This window comes from Pituophis catenifer, unplaced genomic scaffold, assembly GCF_029215685.1.
Source record: "Pituophis catenifer annectens isolate HBS135680 unplaced genomic scaffold, rPitCat1.0.hap2 SCAF_5, whole genome shotgun sequence".
Classification (NCBI taxonomy): Eukaryota; Metazoa; Chordata; class Lepidosauria; order Squamata; family Colubridae; genus Pituophis; species Pituophis catenifer.
In genome coordinates, this window is record NW_027256885.1 from 60853307 (window position 1) to 60874521 (window position 21215).

Below are 21215 nucleotides of genomic sequence, written 5' to 3' on the forward strand. Positions count from 1 at the left end.
TCCATTCTTATGCATCCAGTCCTGGAAACGCTGAGACATGAATTCGGCACCACGATCACTCTGGATTTGGGCGATGTGAACTTGGCGTTGGGTAGAAACAAGAGCAGCAAAGTCTTTAAAGATCTGAAAAGTCTCAAATTTTTCTTTCATAGGATATCCATATCCATATCTAGAGTAATTATCAACAATTGTTAGAAAATATTTTCTACCACCAAGTGTTGGCTTAAAAGGACCAACTATGTCAGTGTGAACCAAATCAAAAATGCGTGTTGACAGGCATGTAGCGCGTTTGGGAATGGCTGCTGCTTTGGATTTGGCTTTCTTGCAGACAGCACAATCCAAAAACACCTTACACCCCTTTAGATCCAAACCTTTTGCGAACTCCGGCATCTTCCTAAGAACACGGAAACTGGCATGCCCCAATCTTCTATGCCACTTATGGATACACCTGGAATGCAAAGGTTTACCAGTTAGTGAGTTTTCAACATTAACAGTTTTATTAGGAACCCCAGGCTTGCTCTGAGCAACCTGTTTCCTAATTTTCTTTTTGTTGGCTTTAGGAGCCTGGGATACTGGGAAGAAGATAAAAACTTATTTCCATAGGCATAAAATAAGGGAGATCTTGATACAAATATGGGGAGAGATGAGACAGAAGCACTATAGGAAAATTCCGAGATGGCTTTCCACCATGGAGGCTATAATATATCCAAATGTATTAGAAATGGGTAAAACGGTCAGATACAATGAATTATTAGATGGGGGAGGGAATCTTAAAACAAGGGAAGAATTGATGGAACAAGGTATTTCTATAGACTGGTGGCCATATAACCAAATTAAATCTAGATATAAAAAAGATAAGGAGGAATTTGGCATTGAGATGAGCATAAATGGATTTGACAAGATATGGATGGGTACAGATGACAAAATTCTAGCTAAATTATATAATTACTTATTGGAGTACGATATGGCAGAGGAAGTAGTTAAAGAACCGATGTTAGCATGGGCCAAAAATATCGGACAGAATATAAATCTGAACGAATGGGATTCAATATGGAATAATAATCTTAAAATGACAAAGGCGACGGCTTACAAGGAAAACCAATACAAGCTGTTTTATAGATGGCATATGGCCCCAGCTAGGATAGCGAAGATCTACCCCAATTCGAGCCCTAAATGTTGGAAATGTGACCATCAGCAGGGTACTTTCTATCACTGCTGGTGGACATGTAATCAGGCACAAAAATTCTGGAGGATGATATGGATGTGGATTAGAGAAATAATAAAAGAAAATTTTGATTTCAACCCAAAAGCCTTTCTCCTGGGAATTTTGAAAACTGAATATGCAAAAAAGAAAAAGTATTTAATTATACATATTCTGACAGCCGCTAGAATTTCCTTTGCCCAGTATTGGAAAGAAAAACAAATACCACCTCAAGAACATGTTATTGGAAAAATATTGGAGTGCGCCGAAATGAACAAACTGACTTCAGAAATTAATGACAGAGAAGATTCGGAATTTTATAGCGTGTGGGACATGTGGTACGAATGGATGGGGAAAAGAAATAAAGAAGGAAATAGAGATTAAATATTAATTAATTAACAAAATCCATATGAATAGTATTACATTTAGTCTTAGAGATTTGAGCACTATTATCTTTAAGTGTTTTGAAATTAAATCCAGCTTTAAGAAACAATATCAAATAAAAGACAAGTAATAATGCATGTAGATGTATATATGTATATAATCGCACCAATGAACCGAAAATGTACTGAATGTATCACTATATGTTATAATAAAAATCAAATTTTTTTTTAAAAAAAAGGAACCCCAGGCTTGCTCTGAGCAATCTGTTTCCTAATTTTCTTTTTGTTGGCTTTAGGAGCCTTTGGAGTAGCAACAGGATCTCTCTCTGGAACATCTCTCTCTGGGCCTGTGCTCTCCTCTTTTGGTATACTTGCCTGTGCTTGTGATTTAGGCTTTGGCTTTAAGTAATAAGCACCACCAATTAACATGGTTTCAGCAACAATATCTCCATTTTTAACTATGTAACTTGCTTTTTCAAGGTGGTGAACCTGGAACTTTAACATTCTAGACAAGTGACTCTGATTAAGCAAATTACTATTTGCTGTTGGTATATAATAAACATCAGGAATGAATGCATCGAGCTCTTCAACATAAACAGTTCCTTTTCCTTTGACCTGACAAGGATGATTGGAAAAAGAATAAAGTTCACGTAGTTGTCAGCCCCACTTGGAACCACCTGTGCTGCACCGGATAAACACACACACTCACGCTCAGAAGAGGAATCTATCCAGTTTAATCATAGCTTACACGATGGTCAAACAGTAAGCGCTGAAGTTCTTTGGTGAGAAGCAAAGTCGGAGACGGCTGTTTCTCCCGTGCCTCCGGCTTTATAGAATGCCCTTCAAGCGCCTCTCCTTTGCTCTATTACAAATTTAAAGTAACCGCGCTGCTTATCCCATTCTGGCTACCTACAGGTCGCCCTTACTTCCAGGTTTTTACTATCTTCTCCTGTCACTGGGATCTGTTTAACGTTGATGGATTTATTCCCCCCCCTTTCCCTTATACCGTCCATCACCTAATATCACCGTGCCATCCTACACGCTATAACACCCCCTCCACCGTGTGTGTTCTTCCAGGTCTGTTCCATCTCATTCTGGACCTGCACAGATGCTCATGTTCAGGTGTTTCATATTCCCCAGGATATTGTGTCGAGGAGTTGTTTGACACTCGACATGCGCCCCCCCCCCACCAGGTCTCCTCCTGCAGGGACACAAAAACAATCTATCAACATCATTAGTTGGAGGCGTGTCTGCCTGGTTTGTTTGGGTATTTCTCATGGAAACGTTTTAGCAAGCGTGGAGCATTTACGTCTTTAGCTTTTACCCATGACGCCTCGGAATCAGGATACCCTTTCCAGCGTACTAAATACCTAATCCTACCATGATATATTTTGTAATCCAGTATCTTTCTGATTTCATATATGTTTCCTGTTACGGGTCCTGGACGTGTCCCTGTATCCCTTATGTTGGTTGCTGATTTTAGGAGACTACTGTGGAATACTGGATGTATTCTTTTCAGTAATGGGGGTAGTTTTAATGATACCGTCACAGGATTTATTATTTTGGTGATGGTAAAGGGACCTATATATTTAGGACCCAGTTTTTTACTGGGCATACGTAAATTGATATATTTTGTAGAAAGATATACTTTCTCTCCTATCCTAAATGGTGGGTTGTCTCGTCTCCGACTTTCTGTCAGCCCCACTTGGAACCACCTGTGCTGCACCGGATCAGGTTCAGGCTCGTGCATCTCTGTGAAAAGTTCCTTTCTGTAGGTAACATGCAACGCTGCACCACTGTCCAAAGTCCACATAAGTCGTCTGTCGTACTCTGGTTGAGGTTGTGGATCATTGGTTAAAGCCAATGTGGCGAGTGGAGCTTGCAAATCACGCCTGGGACCATGACAACCTTGTCTTCCGCCTCTGCCTCTGCCTCTGGAGTCTGTTCCTCTGGGCTGGTATGTGACGGGAGCTGGAACTCGTTGGGGACAATCCCGGGTGGCATGTCCCACACGATTACAGATGTAGCATCTTGGCATCCTAGGAATGTAGGCTCTTCCTTGGAAGGGGCGCCTCGCTGGAGCTCTTGATGCGAATGGTCCTCGCAAATGTGGCATGGCTAACATGAGTGCTTCTTCTTCAGTTAAAAGTCTGCATACATGGTCCACTGTGCGTTGAGCAATAGGCACTTGATTAATCTTTGTAATGGCATCTTTCCATTCATAATTCAATGAGTTCATAAGAAATCTGATCATTTGAATATCATCAATAAGATAGCCTCTTTCGCCCAATTCTCTTCTGATTCCTTTCAGTTTGGTTAAATGTCCTCCAATTTGTTCACCAGGTTTCAATCTTGAACCATGGAACTCAGACATGAGCAAACATGAAGGCCTGTAGCAATTTTCCAATTGGACCCAAATTTGTTGGGCTGTTGCATCAGGCGGAAAAGTAACCTGCAGTTCAGTATCCATGGACATCAATAATGTTGTGCAAGCTTTAGTCTCTAAGTCTCTTATTGCAGGAGTCCAAGGCTGAGCAGGAGGATTAAAGACCATACAGTGGGTACCTTCTCTACGAAGTAACAATCCAATCTCACTTACCCAGGCCTTATAATTTTGTCCTGACATCTTTAATTTCGACTCACCAGCTAGTGGAACAACAGAAGAGGCTTGTTGAGGAACATGCATTTGGGGTGCTGGTAAAAACACTTGTGGTATTTGCTGTGCTTGTAATGGACCCAAAAATGGTCCTAGTTGTGCGGCTGGAGGCACTTGTGCTTGCACTTGTGGCTGAGGCTGCTGCATTGGAATCTGCTGCTGTATTTGAATTTGTGGGTGTTGTGCATGCACCTGTGGTTGTTGTGCTCCAGCTGCCATTTGTGCTTGAGTTGCAATATTAATGTGACCCGCTGGAGATGCAGTCATTTGTCTTTGCTGCATTAAGTATTGTTGTGCTCCATCTAAAAGGACACCAGCACCACCAGGGGGTGCTGAAGATTGGGCCTGTGGAGACACTTGTGGCATTGCAGTCTGAATATCTGAGTAAGTTAGGGACATGTTTGATAAAGTCTTATGCAATACTTGTAATTGTTCTTGCAAACTGCGATGCATTTCAGCTTTATCTTGTAAATTACTTTTGCCAGCAGATGGTGCTGCAACTTTAGTTTTAGGCTAAAACTAAACTAGGTTAACTTTTCTGCCTTCATGGCATGATGTGTAATTTGAGGAGACACCAGATCACGAGACAAATGTGACGTGAGTACAGCTTTCTGTTCTGATTTGCCTGACACAATACCCTCTAGGGGGTGTGTCTTAGGCTTCAGAGAAGAAGGCAAAATTGAGGTTTTAGGGGTTTGAAAAACACGAGACTCTCTCTTATCTTGCTCGAGCATAGATAAAGCCATTTTTGCCTGGTATAGCTCATGTTCAAAAAATTTTATGTGGTCATGATAGCTTTTTATAGCTTGCTCATGCAGGGTGAGCTGAGAGCTTCAAGGAGAAGGACTCCTCAGCCGAGTCATGAGCCAGAGTCTCAGGGATTGGCCCAAGCTCCATCTGGAACCTATCAGGATCCATCAGGCGCCTGGGGCAGAACCACCTAGACGGTTCTGCCTCCCTGCGGCGGGGTGTAGTGGTTAGAAAGTCTAGTCGAAGGAGTGAGTGGTCACACCATGACAAGCCCCTTTCTGGATCGGGACTCCTTGTGCACAGTCACTCATGCCTTGGTCACGTCACGCCTGGACTACTGCAACGCTCTCTACATGGGGCTCCCCCTGAGGAGCACCCGGAGGCTCCAGCTGGTGCAGAATGCGGCTGCGCGGGTGATTATGGGAGCGACGTGGCGCTCCCACGTAACACCTCTCCTGCACGAGCTGCATTGGCTCCCGGTGGTCTTCCGGGTGCGCTTTAAGGTGTTGGTTCTCATCTTTAAAGCGCTCCATGGCTTAGGGCCAGGGTATTTGCGAGACCGCCTGCTGCTACCGATAACCTCCCACCGGCCAATACGCTCTCACAGAGAGGGCCTCCTCAGGGTGCCGTCGGTCAGGCAATGTCGGCTGGCGGCCCCCAGGGGGAGAGCCTTCTCTGTGGGGGCACCCGCCCTGTGGAATGAGCTGCCTCCTGGAATACAATTGATCCTGGACCTCCGGACCTTCCATAAAGCCCTGAAGACGTTTTTATTCCATCAAGCCGGCCTAGCCTAAATGGTTTTTAATTGGGATTTTAAATTTTATGGATTTGGGGGTTTTAAATTGGAAAGCTAGTGATTTAATTCTTTTTAATTATCTTAACTTTTGTATTTGTATGTTTTTTAATTTTGGCTGTTCACCGCCCTGAGTCCCTTCTGGGAGAAGGGCGGTATACAAATTAAATAAATAAATAAATAAATAAATAAATAAATAAATAAATAAAGGGTTCGATGACTATATCCCCTATATCAAGGCCACTCAACCACTGACCAGAGATAAAAATTAAGTCCAGAGTGTGCCCACCTATGTGAGTGGGGTCATGAATTAACTGAGTCAGGTCCATGGCCGTCATGGAAGCCATGAACTCCCGGGCCACCTCAGACGTTTCGCCGATGGATGGCGGGTTAAAATCCCCCATGACCAAAAGCCTGGGGGTATCAACCGGCTATGACGTTAAGCAGCTTGGGCAGGGCCGTTGCCACGTGGCAGGGAGCCAGGTACGTGATCAACAAGCCCATCTGTACCCCACGACCCCACTTCACAAAAAGGGACTCACATCCAGCTATCTGAGGTACAGTGGTCTCCCTCGGATCCAGACCTTCCTTTATAATAACCGCCACCCCCCCCCCCGCCCCTGCCCTGAGCCCTCAGTTGATGGAATGCACGGAAGCCTGGTGGGCACATATCCACGAGGGGAACTCCCCCCTCCTGGCCCAACCAGGTCTCCGTAATGCCCGCTAGGTCCGCTTCCCCCTCCTGAATAAGATCATGGATGAGGGGGGCTTTATTAACAACGGACCTGGCATTGCACAACATCAGCCAAAGGCTCTGGCCCTGGAATCTGAACAGCCTGGGGAACGAGAAAAGCATTGGGTGCACAATCGCTCTAAGGTAGGGAGTGCGCACTCCCCAAACATGATGTTGTCCCCTGCTTCCACCATATCTGCCCCTCCCACTCACTATACTGATAGAACAGCCCTCCCTAAATTGAACTCCAACCCCCTCCCTGACCTCCGGTTCTGCATCCCTAGTGTCGCAGCCCTCCGCAGAGGCTGGTCTTGAACCCGGTGGATTTCCCCCCAAACCCACCCTAATCCCCCCGAACCCCTTAAAATTTTAATTAAAAACCCACTTAAAAACCCACTTTAAAAACCCTTCAAACTCTTCTTTGCCGCATGCCATCTCTCGGGGCTCCAAAGCCCGTCATCAAGATAAGCCCTCAATAATGATGAGGGCCAAACCTGCGAGAGGGGGGAATCTTGCAGAGCATGGAGTTCGTTCACTGAATACATCTGAACATCAAGGGGAGGTAATGACCCATGGCCAATAACCAGGGGGAAGTTTTGATGTTATCACAGTCAGAAGGAGTGGAATGCCGGACTTCAATAGAGCTCCGATGGAACACATGGGACCTCATTGCCCTCTCACGGCAATGGCGGGAGTAAAATGCTGTTTCGATCTGGTAGGGGGTGACCCAGCCCCCCTCTCACAGCGGCTGGTCAACCTCGATCATCCAAAAAGCCGGAATTGAGACAGCAGCTGTAAACCCACTCCACCAAGACTTGTATCCCCAGATGTAACCCTCCATTCAATAGAGGGAAAAATGGGATCAGGTCAGTCCTCATAGTCCGGAACAGGCTCAAACTGCAGAGATCATAACAGCCATAACCAGTATGGCATCACCAATAGGCTTAGTCCCTCAAAGAGCCTTAGCAGGCTTCAGGGAGATGGGAGGTAAGAAGGAGAGCAGAGGCAACGAAATGCCACAGAGGAAAAACCCCTCAGTCATGGTCCAGTTCTCCCCAGCCCCTCCCAGATCTTTCTTATGGCCATACTGCTCACCTCGCCCAGCCTCCATAAATCCTCATGGAGGTCTCTGGGATGACCAAGGGGCCAAACAACGCCCCACAATCACCCAGGAGGTCCAATATAGCAAGCGAGCAGCTGCTACCAACATCTCCAATGCTCCCACACACCGACTCCAGCGACTCCTTCCTCGTCCCGGCAGCCGCCATTTCCACGCCGCCAGCATCGCCGTTGCTGCCAGCCTCCTCATCCTCACCTCGCCCCCCCTTCCGCCCCTATAGCACATGTCCAGGGCGGTTTGGGTTGGTGAGGATCCTGACGAGGGTGCTGCACCGCTGCCACCGCCACAGCGCCGACGCCATCATCCTGGCCTAGCCGCCTTCGCCGAGGAAAGCCAGTTGCCACCCCTCCTTCCTCGGGCCGCTCTCGCCATCCCGTGATCTCCACGAGCCTCAGGGGCATCTCAGGAAGCCGGAGACCCCTCAAAAGAGAGCTCGAACACCCCTCCAGCTGGACCGGGGCTGCAGCAGTCGAATTCAGCCCTCCAAAGGCCCCCTGGAGCCATAATCACACACACCCCAAGATTGCCGACTCAAAGGGAAGTCGCCATCTTGGGCATGCGCAGAAGAGGTTTTGAGACCTTACCAGTGTTTGGTCGGATTCAGAAAGGCTGGCCCTCCAACCGCTCTCCAGGCGTCTTTTCCGGCGCTTCATCTCCCTCAGCTCCTCGGTGAACCAAGGAGCCAGGTGAGACCGGCGCCGGGTCAGAGGCCGCAAAGGCACGACCCTGTCCAAAGCTCCAGCGGCCGCCCTATCCCAGGCGGCCACTAGGTCTTCAGTCGAGTTGTGAGCCAGAGCCTCAGGGAATGGCCCAAGCTCCGTCTGGAACCTATCCAGATCCATCAGGCACCTGGGGCGGAACCACCTCATCGGTTCCACCTCCCTGAGGCGGGGTGTGGCGGTTTGAAGGTCAAACATTCAGTGTTGTTTCCTAGCCTAATCTTTATTGCCCTGCTTACAGAAACTACCTCTCCGGCAGTATGCCTAGATTTACTGTCGTTTCTGGTTCCGGAGGTTCTTGGAGGGTTTCTTTTTGCTTGACTTTCTTAAAGGGGAAGGGTTGTTTTAAGCTTTTTACACCGCTGTAGGGAGGAAATAGTCCCCTGTTGGAGTTCTTTCAGGCAGGGTGCAACGAACAGCACTTTGAAGAAATAATTGAATAATGAAGCAGAAGATTTTAATGACAAGGAACCAAGATGAGTGACATTCAGCAAGGCTTATTGGCTAGCTAGAAAGATTGACATTCAAACGTGAGTTTACATACCCTTTCTGACTTTTGGTCTAAAACTGGTTTTTGGTGAAGTTTAATTCTGTGTTTGGTGATCTTTAATCCTGTGTTTAGTGATGAGATAATTTTCTGTATTCAGCTTTGTTTGGAAGGAAAAAGGTTAATCTCTGTTCCTGAAAAGAAGCAGCTTTGGAAATCTGACTAGTTCTGTGTCTATTTGTTCTGGTAATTAGCAACAGATACTCTGTTTGCTCCTTTGCTTCATTCTGGAGAGCTTAAATGACTTCTCTGCTAAAGGTTTTCACTTTATGAGCAAGAGTTGGCTGCTGATAGTTATCGTTGCATTTTAACTATTTTAATTCCTCAAGGTGCCCTGGCACCCTCCCTGATTTGTAACTCCAGTTTGCAGGTATTTCTAATCTAATGATTGGTATTTATGGCAGCTTTTTGCAAGCAAAGAAGCTTTTTGTATTTTTGTACAGGTAATCCTCAACTTACAACAGTTACAATGGCACTGGAGAAAGTGACTTATGACCATTTTTCACACTTATGACCATTGCAGCAAACTGTCATTAGGGCAAAGAAGCAATGTCACATGACCACCTGGCCACAGCCACCCAGTCACATGAAACACTGCAGTTGTGAAATGAGTGACACGGTTGTTAAGAATGCTGCAACGGGAATAAATGTGACGATGGTCATAAGTATGAGGACCAGTCCAAAGTGTGAGGACCGGTCAGAAATGACTTTTTTCAGCCCTCTGAGTAGTCCCTATACACATAGCCATGCCCACCCGGTCACATGATCACCAAGCCACGCCCACCCAGTCACATGGCCACCAAGCCACGCCCACCTAGTCACATGGCCACCAAGCCATGCCCACCCAAATAAGCCACGCCCACAGAACCGGTTGTTAAAAAAATTAAATCCCACCACTGGTCCTAAGGGCCTCCAGATTTTTATGGTCAGTCCAGACTTCAAACGGTTTCTCCCCCCCTTCCAGTAGGTGGCGCCAGGTTAAGAGTGCCCATCTTACCTCAAAAGCTCCTTTTTCCCATGGAGCCCATCGTCTCTCTGTGTCTGTGAGTTTATGGGAGGTGTAGGCGCAGGGCTGTAATTTTCTTTGGCTACTTCTTTGGAGTAGCACTGCTCCCACTGCCACATCGCTGGCATCTGCTTGTATAACGAAGGGTTGTTCGGGGTCAGGATGCTTCAGCACTGGTTCCTTTGCAAAAAGACCCTTTAGTGTTTCAAATGCCTTTTGGCAGTTTAGATCCCACTGCAGGGGTTGTCCTGGGTGGGGCTTCGCCCCTGGGCTTCCCGTCTTGAGAAGGTCTGTCATGGGTTTGGCATTTCTCGCGAAGGAGGGGATGAATTGCCTGTAAAGGTTTGCGAATCATAGGAAACTTTGTAATTGTCTGCAGGTACGAGAAGCTTGCCAGCCTAGGACAGCTTGTACTTTGGCTGGGTCCATCTCTATTCCCTCATTTGACACTCGGTAGCCCAGGTAATCTAGCCGTTCGTGGTGAAATTTGCATTTTGACAGCTTGACGTACAGGTTTGCCACCAGAAGTTTTTCCAGTACCTGGCGGACCAGGGGTATGTGGTCCTCCATGGTCTCGGCGTAAATGAAGATATCGTTCAGGTAGACAAGGACCCCCTTATAGAGGTGATCGTGCAGCACCTCTTTTATTAACTGCATGAACACAACCGGAGCCCCCTGCAGTCCAAATGGCATTATCTTGAATTGGAAGCTCCCTAGGGGGCAATTGAATGCTGTTTTCCATTCATCTCCCTCCCTGATGCGGACTCGGTAGTATGCTTCTCTGAGGTCTAATTTGGTAAAACCTTTTCCCTTGGCTAAGTGAGATAGCATGTCCTTCATGAGAGGGAGGGGGTATAGGTTGTGTACACACACACAATTTATCCCTCTAAAGTCAATGCATAATCTCATAGTTCCATCTTTTTTTTTTCTTTGAACAGGACTGGGGCTGCAACCTGTGGCTTGGCTGACTCGATGAATCCCCTTGCTAGGTTTTTGTCTATGTATTTGCGCATTTCTTGCATTTCCCAGGGTGTCATGGCATACAGTTTGTGTTTGGGCAGTTTTGCCCCGGGTGTTCTGACCTAGGCTTCCTTAGACAGTATACAGCACAAACTTAGTCCTGGCAAACCTCTTTAATTCAGACGGCTGTGAATTATTGTCATTCCCAGTCAAAAGGCTTATCAAACAGTCTTGCAGGGTAGTGTTTACAAACACTTACTTTATCACCCTTGGAATGCTGCCAGAGAACTAATTGCCACACACAGGGCAAGGCCAAACTTAGCAGAGTCAAATGGAACTTTTCCACAGCTTTTACCGACCAGATGAACTAATTGCTTCCTGCAAAAGCTCACCTCCCATTCGCTTCACTTTTATGTCTTATGGGAGGGGCCAATCATCTCCAAGCCTTACTCCCAAGTCAACTCTGTTTTCTTAATTGTTCCTGTCTCCTGGCAGCTCTGCGCATGCGCACACTGGGAACAGGCTCATGCTGTTCTGCCTCGCTAATGTCAGACTCCGGAGACTCTGGAGGCAGTAAAGAACTACCAGATGGCCTTGGCCCCCTCTCTGCCTCTGACTCAGAGCCATCGTCCAAGCCTTCCCCAGACTCCAGGACTGGTCCACATTCCTCCCCAACCTCCTCACTGTCCGAATCTGCTGCCAGATCTGCTGGCTGCTGGCAGGCCACAACACCGGGGATGATTTTGATGGCGCAGTCCATCTCGGGGGGGGGGGGGGGTAGAACGTTTCACTCAGCCTCACTGAACACTTCCACAAGGTCCTGATGCTCTTTGGGGATCTGTTTTACCTCTGGGGTTTTGTCAGAGGTGGCTGCCAATAGTTCTGGGGGGGGGGCTTTAGGGAGGTTTCCTGTGTGGGTGATGCTTCTATTTGCTGGTGCAGGTGGGGTTTGGGTCCTCTAGCTATCCTCAGCCTCCAGGTAGCCCCTTCCCACCAGATCATCGGGCCCCACTTGTCTAGCCAAGAGAGCCCCAGTATGACTGTATTTGTCATTTTAGGGGCTATTATGAATCGAATTGCTTCCCAGTGATCCGCTAGCTCAAGTTTCACTGGTTCAGTTAGATGGGTGGCATAGGCTCCCCCCAATAGTGACCCATTGACCTGTTCAAATCTTATTGGGTGGGCCAGTCTCTTCACTCTAATCCCCAGTTTCAGGACCGTGGCTAGGTTAATCAGGCATCTAGTGCAGCCTGAGTCTATTAGGGCTTGAAAAGTGCCCTGGTTCCCTGTCTTTGGGGCTGTGAGGCATATAGGGAGGATGAAGGGGTGGATCGGTTCACTCACCATTGGATCATCTTCACCATCGTCCTCACTGTCATAGGGATCCAGCAATTGGTTGTCATTGGTTGAAGAAAGTCCCCCTTTCTTCGACTGGGTTAGGAGGGACCTTTATGGCCTGGAGGGCTTTCCGGGTCATATTGGCAGCATGCCTGGGGCCTCGTTCCAGTTGCACCCTGGGTGGTGGCTCTGGTTTGGTTTTCGGGGCTGGGGATGCGCATGCAGAGGCTATGTGGCCCATCCCTCCGCATCTGTAGCATTTCAACTGGCTTCGTGGGAAGATTGATTTTAGGGTCGGCTGTGCTGCTGCGATCTCTTGTCAGCCGGATGGTCTCCAGTCTGGTTGGCCTCTCTCCTTGGTGTCTGGTTGCTTCCACATGTCGTTTGCGTGCAATCTGCAGTCAACTTTTATGACCACTCGGAACCACTCAGAGAGTCAGTTTGGAATGTCCCAGTAGGCGGTCACCTGGGCAATTTGCTTGTCCAGGCTCGTTCTGAAAAAGTGAATAGTTGTTCCGGCAAATGGGGTAGCTTCCCCATGACTCTTCTGAATTCACAGATGCATTCCTTAATGAGTCGCCCCCTCTGCTTTAGGTTTCGGAGCTCATCCTCTGTGTACAGATCCACCTCCACCTCCTCAAATCTGGCTTCTAGCTCTTGAAGGAAATCGTCGATGTCTTGCAGTTGGGGGGCTCTCCTCTTATGGAGGGCTGCTAGCCATTCTTTTGCTTCTCCCTCTAGCAGCCCAGCAATGGTGTCCATCATGGCTCTGTGTGATGGGTAGAGGTGGCCATAATGCTCTAAGTGGACTCTAGCAGAGTCAAGGAATAGAGCCAGTTGATCTGAGTCCCCATCGAATTTCCCCCTGAATCATGGCGGTTCATTCAGCCCTGCTCCTCCCTCGCCATGTTGGGCCCTGTGATCCTGTGATTGGTGTGTTTGGAGGAATCTTTCAGCTCTGGTTCAGAGGGAGGGGAGGGGCTGTCCCCCTTGGATGGCTTGCCTGTTATGTGGAGGGACCACCGGCAGTAGCCTTGGGCTCATTCTCCCTCTGGGTAGTGGAGAAGGGGAGCTGCGTTCTCGTCTGCTTCTCCTTGCTTCAAAGGGCTCAGTTGTAAACCCCCTCTCTTTTGGGCGGCACGACGGCCCCTCATCCCAAAGGGTGGTTCATTCAAATTTCTCCCTCAGCTGTTCTACAGTTTCCCCCAAGGGTTCCATCAGAGTTTTTGGGAGTCTGGCACATTCCCAGTCCATCATCCATTCCACTCTTCCTAGGTCATTCAGGGGTTTCCCCCAGCCCTGAGCTCTGGGGTGGAGGAGTTCAGCCTCAGCCGCTTTAGGGACTTTTTTCCACCAATACTCATCTTTTTTTGTCTCAGTCGCTGCAATGGGCCGCTTGGCTTTGATGTCCAGGGAGGGCTGCAATTTGGCTCTGGTTGGTCTGCTGGTTCCTGGAGTTCCCTGGGTGGGGGCAAGTTCTACCCTGCCTGGAGCAAGCTCTCTTCAGATAGTCCGCCCTCTGCCATGGTAGCCTGAGTTTCTCTCCACACAGGAATCCTGGTCATTTTTATTAGTTTTGGTAGAGTTTGCTCACTGTCAGGGTTCTGACAGATGCCCTAATTAAATCATGAGCCTCAAGCCAAGCTTCAAAAGAAATCCAGTTAGTTATTAGGAGCTTCATGCTGGCAGGGACCAGATGGAGCCAACTCTGACCTTAGTTAATTCGTGCTTTGCCTCTGACCCTGTTTTCCACTCCCCCCCAATATGTGTCATCAGTCACATTCCCCAACAAAGCAATTTTGCGGGTTGTAAAAGTCACTCCCCTCTGGCCACTGTGGGCCTCCGTGGAGACAACCTCGGCATATTGGTTGGAATGTGCCTTGTTTTGACTGAGATGCCAGTTCCTTGATGCAGCTGCGAAGTTCGCTTTCCCTTCCCCCTTCCCTATGGCAACTCGAGAGCAGGTTAGGGATGCTTTGTGAGTTGACAGCCGGCTTCTCCATTGACTTTGCTTGTGGCAAGCCAGCAGGGTAAACCGCAAATTGCAATCGTGTGACTGCAGGATGCTACAACAATTAGAAATTCAGGCTGATTGCTGAGTGCCTAGATTGCAATAGTGACTGTAGGGGTGCTTCAACAGCTGGAACTTTTCAGGACCAGTCATAAATACCACTTGTTCAGCACAGTGGTAAATTCAAATGGTCACTGAACAAGTGTTGTTAAATGAGAACCATCTGTAGAAGAATTTTGAGAAATTAGAGATGTGAAGCGAGGCATTGAGATGTAGCAATGAAGAGTGCAGTAAGCAGGTAAACTCCATGTCTTGGAACTCATGCTTGTTCTAATGTTAAATTGGATATCTGTCCATTCTCTAAGGACCTTTGAGGTGGACTACAGGATTAAATCCATGTATCCATAAAGGATATGACAATAAAATACTAAACGTTAAAGAACAGGATTGATACCAAATAACCTATATATAAAAAAACCTATCACAAAATTGTGCAGCTGGTGTCCAAATGGAGTCAGAGAGGCTGACAAGAACTTGTGGTTTTGTATAAATAAATATATTTACAGTAAATAAGATAGGCAAACAAGAGCATCATCAGGTAAATCAACACAGCAGGAATATCGTGAGGTAAATCACAGAGAGCACACAGGACACACAGAGGAAAAAAGGGAAACAAGGAAACTCCCCCTTTACTCACAGCTACCAATCACAGCAACAATCCCTTCATGGATTACTGCCTTGTCATGGCAAAGGGGCTTGCATAGCCCAATGAAGCTATGAGCTATGCCATGCAGGGCCACCCAAGACAGACAGGTCATAGCGGAGAGCTCTGACAAAACATGACCAATGGAGAAGGAAATGGCAACCCACTCCAGTGTCTTTGCCATGAAAACCCCATGGACAGTACCAAAAGGCAAAAAGATATGATGCTGGAAGATGAGCCCCTCAGGTCAGAAGGTGTCCAATATGCTACTGGGGAAGAGCAGAGGGCTAGTACTAGTAGCGCCAGAAAGAGTGAAGCTGTTGTGGTCTGCCAGCAGCCTGAGGAGCTGGCAGCGGAGTTGGACAGCGATGAGGCTGAGGAAGAACATGGGCCAGTCCTGGAGGCTGGGAAAGGCCTGGATGAGGGCTCTGCATCGGAGGCAGAGATGGGGCCAGGGCCATCGGGGAGTGATGTGCAGACTCTGGAGCCTCCAGAGGCTGACAGTAGAGAGGCAGAGGAACAGGAGGAGCCTGTTCCTAGTGCACGTATGAGAAGAGCTGCCAGAAGGCAGGAGCAGCTAAAACAAAGAGGACAACTCGGGAGTAGGGCCAAGAGATGATTGGCCCCTCCCATAAGGCTTAAAAGACCAGCAACGGCTCTTGGGTTGTTTGTCAGAAAACCACGTTGATAAACTTGGTTCTTATCTTGCTTGGCATCCTCTGCTTCTGAACTTTTGCCAAGAGAAGCCTTTGGCAGTTTGCCTAATTATACCAAGGTTGGTGATAAGACTTTATGAAGACTTTGTTTGATTTAGTTTGGACTACTCTGAGAATGAGTTAATTCTCAGCTGTTCTAATAAAGTCTGTTTGTTTTCGAACTGTTTGCGTCTTAGGAATCAGCGAACTAAAATGGACAGGAATGGGTGAATTTAATTCAGATGACCATCAGGTATACTACTACGAGCAAGAATCCCTCAGAAGAAATGGAGTAGCCTTCATAGTCAATAAAAGAGTAGGAAAAGCAATACTGGGATACAATCCCCAAAATGACAGAATTATCTCAGTTTGAATCCAAGGCAAACCATTCAACATCACAGTAGTCCAAGTCTATGCCCCAACCACTGGTGCTGAAGAGGATGAAATTGACCGATTCTATGAAGCCCTACAGCACCTTATAGAATTAACACCAAAAAATTATGTCCTTATCATCATGGGGGATTGGAATGCTAAAGTAGGAAGCCAAAAGATAACCCTGAATAACAGGCAAGTTTGGCCTTGGAGTGCAAAATGAAGCAGGGCACAGGCTGATAGAATTTTGTCAAGATAATAAGATGGTCATAGCAAACCATATTATGTTTCGGGAGTGCGCACTCACTGTCTTCGAGCGATTGCGCACTCCGGTCACCAATACTTTTCTCATTCCCCGGGTTGCACAGATCCTCAGGGCCCGGGCCTTCAGCTGATGTTGTGCAATGCTAGGTCCGTGATAAATAAAGCCCCCCTCATTTACGATCTTGTTCAGGAGGAGGGAGTTGACCTGGCGGGTATTATGGAGACCTGGTTGAGTTGGGAGGGGGGGTTTCCCTTGTTGAAATGTGCCCACCAGGGACTTCCGGTTGGCTCCGCAGGACTTCGCTGATGCCCCTCTGTGGGCGTCCGATCCCCGGTTTTGTAAAAGCCCCAGAACAGCCGAAAAACAGCTGTCTGGGGCTTGAAAACCCTCTCCCCGGGCAAAGGGGAGAGAGAAGAGCCGGCAGGCGGAGGTAGAGCCCCCCAAGTGCCTTAGGAGAAATCCTGGGGCGCGAAGGGCAAGGGCTCCCTAGAAGCCTGCTAATCTGCTCCGGACCTGGGAAGACTCTGCTAATTAGCGGGCTAGAAGCCGCGACCATTTCTGCTGATAACAAATGAGGGATTTTTAACATCTTTAATTGCTGCAGGCAGAACAAGCCAGGAGAAGTCAGACTGCAAGTATTCACACTTAACTCCAAAGTTTATAGCCTCCTTCGGAAGTAACAAGTTAGCAATTTAAAATGATGATTGAAACTTGAAAGGGAGGGGTGGAGAAAGGGAAAGTTACAGAAAGTTTCATTTCCCTGGCAGCCTCTTGCCTGGAAAGAACTGCTGTGCTGAGAGAAGGAGGATTTTAAACGTTAATTTACGATTGGGAAAATTCTTGGACTTTGATGAACTTTTCTTTTTGGCTTCTGAATAAAATACAACGATCAATTTAAACTGAAAATGGCCTCAAAATCTGTAAAGACTGTTCCTATTAAAGGAACTGGGAGCGCTGGAAGCTCCCCAGCTCATACCCCTAGATTGCAAGCCTCTGCCCCTCTAACAGACCCACAGACTTTAACGTTTGAGATGATACAAGAAGCCCTACAAGCTACACAAAATAAAATTGCTACTGTGATTAATGAAAAAATTAATGAAACCAATGAAAAAATTAATGAAACTAATCAAAAAATACAGGCTGTTTCAGATGAGATTTTAATTCGGAACCAGCAGATTAGAGATGATATTCTATTGGCATTTAAATGTTTGGCAGGTGACATTGAAATGGTGGATGATAAAGTTGAAGAAATTAAGCAATCTACAGAAATTTTGGACAAAAAATTAGGAGAGACTCACAGCAAACGTGAGAAAGCTGAAGATGATGTAACGATGTTACAATACCGAGATATGGAATTTGCTTTAAGATTTAGAGGGGTGAAGGAGAATAAACAAGAGAACTTGAAAGAAATGATGTCAGAGGCATTGGCACAGTTGCTGGGGGAGACGAAAACTGAGCTGGGCTGGCAGATTGACAAGGTATATCGTGTCAGTTCTTGGGTGGCTAGACAGAAACGCTTACCAAGAGACATTGTAATATATTTTACTACAAGGAGAGTACGCAATGAAATTTTACAGGCTACTTTTAAAAACAAGCTTCAGGTTGAAGGCCAGGAGGTGATGACAATGAAAGAAATCCCCCCCAAGATGCTGAGAGCAAGAAGGGAGTATGCTTTTCTGGTGAATGAGCTGAAAAAACGTCAATTACAGTACAGATGGGAGGTCCTAGCCGGTTTAGTGGTGACGTATTCTGGAGAGAGATATCGGCTTAATGCAATATGGAAAGCAAGAGATTTTTATATCAACGTATTAAAGGCTGGGACACCCAAATCACCAGAAGGAAAAAGAAAGAAGGAAGTACTGGAAGGAGAGAGAGAAGAGCTACTGACAGTGGTTCAGGGGGGAGTTTTGACTGGTCAAGAAGAACCACTACAAATTCAGATGGCTGTTCAAGATGTGGAGTTAACTGATATTTTTGCAGAACCAAAGGATCAAAGACAGACCAGAGCAGCAACAGCTAAGCGTAAGGAAGAATTAAGACAGCAACAACAACAACAACAACTGCAGATAGCAACCCAAGAAACTACCAAAACAGAAGCTGTGGGGGGAGCAAGACCTAAAGGTCAAATGAGGCAAGACCATCAAAAATTGCTCCAGACACTTCAGAGGCCCAGAGATGGGAACTAGATTTTTGACTTGGAACATCAACGGTTTGAATTCTCCACAGAAGAGAAGGAAAATATTTCACTATCTTAAACAATTTAAGAATGATGTAATTTGTTTACAAGAGACTCATATTAGGATACAAGATCAAAAATATTTGACAAATGCAAGATTAGATATACATTATGTTGCAGCAGCATCAGAGAAGAAAAATGGTATAGTTATATATGTGAAAAGAGACTTAATTGCAAAATTAGTTGAAGCAGATGATCAAGGAAGATTTTTAGCGATTGAACTTTTAATAAAAGGAGAAAAAACGCTTGTAATTGGAGTATATGCCCCGAACCAACAACAAGAAAAATTTTATAACTTACTACACTCAAAGTTGACACAATGGAGATATAAAACTTGTATCCTATTGGGAGATTGGAATGGTGTTTTGGATGTAAAAAAAGATAAGAAGGGACCTAAACAAAATGTTTTAACAAGAGTAAAATTGCCCAAATCGTTCTGGGAGATGATGGACGACTGGGAGTTGAGGGATATTTGGCGTGAAAGCAAAAGATTTTACTTTTTTTTCGGATAGACATCAATCTTTTTCAAGGATTGATTTTATATTAATTACTAATGATTTATTATCTAGGGTGAAGAACACGAAGATCTGTTCAAGAACATTGACAGACCATAGTCCAGTCTGGATGGAATTGGAGTATGGGAAAGGGCCTAGGAGGTCCTGGAGGTTAAATGATAATCTGTTTAGATACAAAGAAAATGTAAAAGAGTGTAAAAAATTTACGAAAGAGCTTTTTGCTTTGAATATGCAAAAGGGTACATCTATGGAAATGGTATAGGATGCAAGTAAAGCTTACATGCGAGGAATTTTGATATATTTGAATAATAAATATAGAAAGAAACAGGGGGCAAAAAGAAAAGAATTAGAAGAGGAGATTAATAAACAGGAACGGGCTTTAATAGCCAACCCAACAGATAAGAAAATTAAAGAGGCAATTAATTTACTGAAGGGTCAGTTTAATATGTTAATAGCAGATCAAGTGGCAACCAACTTACAATATGCAAAACATAATACTTTTTGTAATGCCAATAAACCAGGTAGGTGGTTGGCATATTTGTTAAGGAAAAAGCAGAAAGCAAGGACAATAGAGAAAATAAAATACAAGGGTAAGGAGGTTTATGAGCAAGAATTGATTAAAAAAGCCTTTTTAGGGTTTTACTCAAGGCTGTATACTGGTGATAAAATTCAAGATATAGATATAGATAGATATCTGCAGAAAGAGAATATTTGTATAACTTCAAAAGAGCAGAGGGATAGCTTAAATCAATTGATAACTTCCGAGGAAATTATGTTTGCAATTAAGCAGTTGAAAGTGGGTAAAGCTCCTGGAACGGATGGTTTGACAGCTATTTATTATAAAAGTTTACAGGAGGAAATGGTGGAACCACTGAAGGAATTATTCAATAATATACAACAGGGAGGAGAGGTACCTCCAACTTGGAAGACAGCATTTATATCGTTGATCCCAAAAGATGGGCAAGACTATACAGATCCTAAAAACTATAGGCCGATTTCACTTTTAAACACAGACTATAAGATTTTTGCTAAAATTTTAGCAAACAGATTAATGACAGTTATGCAGCAAATGATTCATCATGATCAAACTGGTTTTATAAATGGTAGACAAATGAAAAGTAATGTAAGGCAAATTGTTAACTTATTAGAGTATTTGGGAAGGAACAACCAGGTCCCCGCAGTGCTAGTTTTTCTGGATGCTGAAAAAGCTTCTGACAGATTGAATTGGCAATTCTTATTAAAACTAATAGAAAGGATGCAATTTGGAGAACATTTTACACCATCTATTAAGGCAATATATCAAAAACAAACAGCGCAAATAATAATCAATGGTGGTTTAACAGATAATTTTAATATAGAAAAAGAAACAAGGCAAGGCTGTCCCTTGTCTCCGTTATTGTTTATTTTGACGCTGGAAATTTTATTAAATAAAATACGTGGGACTGATATAAAAAAGGGAATCAGAATTAGACGGCATGAATATAAGTTACGAGCATTTGTGGATGACCTGGTGGTTACCTTAGCCCAACCGGTTCAATCGATTACAGCCTTGATGGATATAATCTGCTCATATGGACAAGTATCTGGTTTTAAAATAAATACAGCTAAAACAAAGATAATAGCTAAAAACATGGACAGAAGCCAGAAAGAAGAGATAGAAAGGTTAACAGGATTTGAAATAGTTAAGAAGGTTAAATATTTAGGGGTTTATATTATGACTGCAAATATGAAAGTATATCAACATAATTATGAACCGTTATTGCAAAAAATACAGAAAGAGATGGAAAATTGGAAGAAATTGCAACTGTCTTTGCTGGGTAGGATAGCCGCTGTAAAAATGAATATTTTACCAAGATTCTTATTTCTTTTTCAAATGATACCTATACTTAAAAAAGATGAAAATTTGAAGGAATGGCAGAAGGGCATAAACAAGTTTGTGTGGGCAGGGAAGAAACCACGAGTTAATCAAAAGATAATGCAAGACACCCGAGAAAGAGGTGGTCTTAAAATGCCCAACTTAAGACTGTATTATGAAGCCGCTACCCTCTCAGCAATTACAGATTGGATAAATTTAACGGAGGAAGAGATACTGAATATTGAAGGATACGGTCTGGTCTACGGCTGGCATGCTTACCTATTGTATGACAAGTAGATAAGACTTTTAAAAGTCATATATTAAGAAATGCTCTACTGCATGTCTGGAAAAAGTATA